The following is a 6642-nucleotide window of genomic DNA, read 5'->3' as shown; positions in this document are numbered from 1 at the left end:
GATGGGGGAGGTGGGGGGGGGGGGAGATGGGGGAGGTGGGGCGCCGGCTGCCAAAAATAATTGCTTGTTTGCTGGTATTTTTTTGGAGGGGGAGAAAGAGACGGAGGAGAGATGGAAGGAGGGAGGAAGAGAGAGAGAGAGAGAGTGAGCGAGAGAGGGAGAGAGATATTGAGAGAGAGCGAGAGAGAGAGAGAGAGAGAGTGAGCGAGAGAGGGAGGGAGAGAGATATTGAGAGAGAGCGAGAGAGAGAGAGTCAGATATAGAGAGAGTGAGAGAAAGAGTATACCAACTTAGGCCCTTGATCATTATCTCAAAAGTTGTCATGCCTTAGCCCATGTGTGTGTGTGTGTGTGTGTGTGTGTGTGTGTGTGTTTTTTAACTTTAATTGTTTAATTAGTCTTTCTCCTTCTCTCTTTTCTAACTCTGACTCTAACTTCCCTCCCTCCCTCCCTCTCTTCCTCCCTCCCCCGCTCTCTCCTCCTCCCTCTCCTCTCCCTCCTCCTCTCTCCTCCTTCCTCTCCCCTCCCTCCCTCCCTGCCTCCCATCCTCCGTCCTCCTCTCTCCTCCTCCTTCCTCTCCCCTTACTCGTTCCCTTTCTCCATCCTCCTCTCTCCTCCTCTTTCCTCCCCCCTCCTTCTGAAAACATTGGGTCTGTTTGGTTTCTGTCATCAGTGCATTTGTCATTTTTCATGAGTCTGTAGTGCACACACACACACACACACACACACACACACACACACACACACACACACACACACACACACACACACACACACACACACACACACACACACACACACACACACACACGCGCACACACACACACACACACACACACACATTGTGTGTGTGTTGGTGTGTGTTTAAAGGGAGAGAGAGAAGAGTGATTGGTGTGTGAGTTGCAAAACGTCTGTGTGCATATAGGCGATTGGACTCACACACGCAAACACAAACACACACACACACACACACACACACACACACACACACACACACACACACACACACACACACACACACACACACACACACACACACACACACACACAGTGGGGTTACTCGGTGCATCCCCAGAAGAATGACCTCACTCGAGACAGAATGAGAAGCAGACATGGGGAGAGAGAGGTAGGGAGAGAGAGAGAGAGAGAGCTGTAGAGAGAGGTAGACAGAGGTGGAGAGAGAGGGACAGACTGTGTGTGTGTGTGTGTGTGTGTGTGTGTGTGTGTGTGTGTGTGTGTGTGTGTGTGTGTGTGTGTGTGTGTGTGTGTGTGTGTGTGTGTGTGTGTGAGAGAGAGTGTATTAAGCACCAGTGGTCAGCTTGAGCATGCTGTTTGAAACATGAATAACAACACACATGTACTATACACCATGCTCTCATACTCAATATATTTATATATGTGCTGTACATGTGTGTGTAGGTGCACGCTCACGTGCGCGCTCCCTGTGTGGCCTGCTGGGAGGAGGAGGCACCAGGAAATGTGTGAGCCATGAAGGCATGTGTTTATCCTGGCAGAGCTGGGCAGCTCACTGCTGCTGGGGCCTTCTCTCTCTCTCTGGCTCTGGCCTTATGTCTCTCTCTCCTCGCTCTCTTACTCTGGCTTTGGCTCTTTGTCCCTCGCTCCTCGCTCTCTCTCTCTCTCCCTCTCTCTCTCTCTAGCTCTCTCTCTCGCTCTCTCTCTCTCTCTCTCTCGCTCTCTCTCTCTCTCTCTCTCTAGCTATATGTTTCTCTCTCCTTGCAGTCTCTCTCTCTGTCTCTGACTCTGGCCTTATGTCTCTCTCTCCTCGCTCTCTCTCTCTCGCTGGCTCTGGATGAGATAGTACAGAGACAGGTTACTAAGACCCAGGTAGGGGATAGAAATGACAGAGACAGCTCATTAAGAAGCATACAGGGGTTTGACAGTACAGAGACAGGTCATTGAGGAGCATATAGGGGTTAGACATTACAGAGACATGCTATTGACGAGCAGATAGGGGTAAGACAGTGCAGAGACAGGTTATGAAGTAGCGGGTAGGGGTTAGACAGTGGAGAAACACAAATCTAAAATAAATACTAATGTATTAGATTAGCATCAGAAGGGAGAATAAAAACATCCATTTGGCCATCATGATACTATCTTGGATAATAACAACGGCACATTAAGATCATAAGCTCTTTCAAATTAAAAGCATGGAGATCTAAGCTTCTCCAAATTAAAAGCATGCCTGGGGCGGGGGGGGGGGGGGGGGGGGGGGGGGGCAGGGAACTCAGAGGCAGTACAGGCGTAATGATAAATGAATAAAAATAATAATACAAATAGTATTTTGAGCAGGACTGTAGACGGTAGAAGTTGGCTATCGCTCTCTGGACTCCGGCCAGAGTCAACATCAGACTCTCTTCAAGGCAATAAAGTTTGGATTCAAAAATGCTTTTTGGACAATGAAAAGAAAAAACTCCTGTTGCACCGTTGAAGGATTATGATGAGTTTTTGTCTTTGAGTTTGACGGTTTACTTAATGGTTTCCTGGTGTTTCCTCGCACTGCGTCCAACGCTTCCCCCTCTTTCCTCTCAGAGAAGCAGTTCAGAAGCTTATTCCTATCTATCACTCTATCCATCTATCCATCCGTCCATCTGTCTGTCTGTCCATCCATCCGTCTCTCATTTAATTTCCTTTCCCTTTCTCAAGAGCCATACTTAACGTATAAGCAATAAAAATATACATTGCCGAAGCACTTTTAAAATGCAACCGAGTCATCACTTCGTCTACCTTTTAAAATATAAAAAGTGAGATTTAAACGAGATTCTAAAGAAGTACAAACCAACAATATTATTAAAAGGTTTCTCTCTCTTTTCTCCCCCTCTGATATGATGATCAGTGGCTTAGCTGGGGGGGGACTTAACGCTAGTTACCGCGGTTACAGCGAGCGCCTGGATCACGCTGATTCGACGGCTAACGCCCACACAACACAAACAAGTTAATCCCCCTGAACACACACACATACATGCGTCACATAAACACACTCTCTCACTCACACACACACACAGACTCACACACACACGCACATAAGCACACACACACACACACACACACACACACACACACACACACACACACACACACACACACACACACACACACACACACACACACACACACACACACACACACACACACACACACACACACACACACACACACACACACACACACACACACACACACACACACACACACACACACACACACATACACACACACACATACATACGTCACATAAACACATTCTCTCACTCACACACACTCACTCACACAAATGCACAGGAACTCACACACACAATTGCAAACTCACACACACACATACACACGCACACACACACGCACATATGCACAGGACACACACCCACTTGCACCCTCACATGCATGTGCACACACACATATTCAACAGCCTGAGAGAGAGAGAGAGAGAGAGAGAGAGAGAGAGAGAGAGAGAGAGAGAGAGAGAGAGAGAGAGAGAGAGAGAGAGAGAGAGAGAGAGAGAGAGAGAGAGAGAGAGAGAGAGAGAAACGGAGGGAGAGAGAGACGGAGGGAGAGAGAGACGGAGGGAGAGAGAGAGAGAGAGAGAGAGACGGAGGGAGAGAGACGGAGGGAGAGAGAGAGAGAGAGACGGAGGGAGAGAGAGAGAGAGAGAGAGATATAGAGACAGAGGTTGCGATTACCGAGCGAGATTAGAAGACAATTTAGTTGATTCTGATTTGTCCAGGATCCGTGCTGTGCTATCCCATAATATTGCATTCCAAATATGTTTTTTTTTGTGGCACACACACACATACACAATATAGATAAGCTAGCTCAGAAGATAAGCTACCTCATCGCTTCCTGAAGTAGCTGATGATCACGCTACATTAGGCTGAGCTGGCTGATCGCACCATGCTAGGCTGAGCTAGCTGATCGCGCCATGCTAGAGCTAAGCTAGCTGATCGCGCCATGCTAGGTCAAGCCAGCTGATTATTATTTGTTGATCCATAAATCCACAGGTCTCCAATGGACTCAGTCTCATTCTCTGGGGCTTATATATTTGACCGAAGGTTTAACAGAGGTGTTTGTTCTGGTCATCCCACGACCCACTCGCTCACCTGCTGTGACCCAGAGTTCAGAGCGGTACAAGAGCTTGTGGTTTTACTGGGGAGGACCGTGTTCGAACATATCTGTGGTTGAGGCAGAGCACCTGATACGTGATGGTCGATTGGCTCCTCATCCCGTTGGCTTCTTAGCAGCATTCTGATTGGAGTAATTACAGTTCCTCCCTCTCTCTCTCTCTCTCTCTCTCTCTCTCTCTCTCTCTCTCTCTCTCTCTGAAGGGCTAAGGCTTGCTTCGAGTAAACAAAGGTGACGGGGGTTGAGAGAGAGAGAAGACAGGGATGAGGAAAAGGTGAACGGAGGTTTGGAAGAAAACAAGAGGGAGGGAGAAAAGGAAGAGGTGGAAGTGGGGCAGAAGGAGTGAGAGAAGGAGGAGGAGGAGGGAGCTGAGGTTAGATTCAATCGAAAGAGATTTAACGTCTCAGATCACACCAATTAAAGGAGTATTCAAGAGCCAGGGTCTTTCTGCAGAAGGCATTACGTTCCTCTCTCCTCTCTCCTTCCTCCTTCTCTTCTCTCCCCTTCCTCTCTCTGGTGCTCTCAGCGTCCAAACGGTTTTCATTCTTTTATTCTTTTCATTTCCAGTTTTTTCTTACGATCCCAGCGGGGTCACTCTGGGTGAGGTATTTCCTCTTCTAAGTTTTCCCCCATACGGTCTCTCTCCCTCTCTCTCTCTCTCTTTCTCTCGCTTTCTTACTCTCGCTCTTTCTCTCTCTCTCTCTCTCTCTCTCTCTCTCTCAATGGGGGCCCCCGGTCCCAGCACAAGGGCCTAGTCCTACGGTCCTGGCTTCGATCCCCAATGTCCGCGGGCATTACCTGTTGGCCTCCTTCACCGCGATGGCCCCTCACCTGTACCTTACGACACGATGCTGATGAATGACTGGATTAATTATATTTATATTTCGAGACCTGTGTTTGTGCCGAGGTCGTAGCGAACACAGATTATACGGTTCTATGGGAAAGTGTGAGAACAAGGCAGAACCGGTTGCGGCCGCCGTCTTGAGAACAGATCCCAGCGAGTGAATCCCCCGCAGGCCTGTGATGATGAAACTCAGGGGGTTCTGCGAAGACAGGTGAAAAAAAAAAATCAAGGAAATGATTTAAACCTCCATTGGAAAACAGCCGTGAGCCTTCTCTCTCTCTCTCTCTCTCTCTCTCTCCTCTCCCCAGAGGTCGGAGTGCTTCGCCCATAAAACTCATCCCATGTGAGAGTCTTCACTCGGCGTGATTGCACGGTGGACGGAACACAGCCGTCCTTCGTAACGGACAAGTCCCCGAACCCTTTTCCGATCATTAAGTCGTTTTTTTTTTATCGGTTTAACATTGCTCGTTTGAATGTCGTCCAGCTGCCCGTCGTTCTGAGAGACTGTGATCTCCTGGACTTTGACCCCCGGGGTGTGTAATGGCTCATGCAGATGTCACGCTCAGGTCTCGCTTTGGACAATGAAGAACCTCCCCCCCCCCCCCCCACTATCTCCGCAGCCATTGGCAAAAACGTTCTGCATTGGAACTCTCAGGGACCAATAGGAAGCCAATGTGGGATGCTGTCCCAGATGGGACGGTTGGTCTGCCACATACAGCCCTTCTCTACTCATATGTCCCCCACACCAGTAGGACCTGTAGTAGGAACATGAGATGGTCCTCACCGATGGTTCCCAAACATTAGTGACCCCTAGCTAGCCAGCCAACCACCTGGCTGGTCCCAGGGTCCCTATGTCCTATGGGTTGCACGGACGGGCCAGCATACAAGTGTGGTGCATTCAATGGGCGTATATTCCAGTTCTCAAGTGAGCTGATAAGCGAACCTATTAGCCACTAGCTGCTCACCTCACGGCCGTCAGCAGGTGGTTATAGTATCAATAAATAGGCTAAGGAGATAGATTTAATGTAAACATTGAGAAAGTCTCACTGTTAATGAAATCAGGCCGTGATGTTTATCGTTGCTGCTTTTTTACCCTTTTCACTCAGATTCTCCTCTCTCTCTCTCTCCCCCCTCTCTCATGCTATCTCTCTCCTCTCCCTCTAGATATCTCTCTCTCTCTCTCTCTCTCTCTCTCTCTCTCTCTCTCTCTCTCTCTCTCTCTCTCTCTCTCTCTCTCTCTCCCTCCCTCTCTCTCTCTCTCTCCCTCTGTCTTCATAGCGTTCTTGTGTAGGCGGAGCCAGCAGCCCACATATATGTTTCCCTCGTGTGTTTCGTTTGGGCGACAGAATTTGATACCGAAGCGAAAATATACAGCAAGATTGTTCTCATCAGGGCTAAACGGGGAGGACGGGGAGGAGGAGAGGAGCCAAGGAGAGGAGGAAGGAGGAAGGAGAGATGGCTATACTTAGGGTATTCCTCTCCGTTGGATAAGTGAAATCACATGTTAGAAAAGAGAAGGAAGGAGGGTGAGGGGAGAGCTCTCACTAGAGGATAAAATCCACTCTAGGAATTTTAACGGAGATTCGTTGATAAAGAAATATTTTTAATATGGTAACGTAGAACTTCAAACAGTCAAAATCAAACAGAATTGAAACATAGTTGATG

The sequence above is a fragment of the Gadus macrocephalus genome, chromosome 2 (genome assembly GCF_031168955.1).
Source record: "Gadus macrocephalus chromosome 2, ASM3116895v1".
NCBI lineage: Eukaryota > Metazoa > Chordata > Actinopteri > Gadiformes > Gadidae > Gadus > Gadus macrocephalus.
This window is presented reverse-complemented; position numbering follows the sequence as displayed.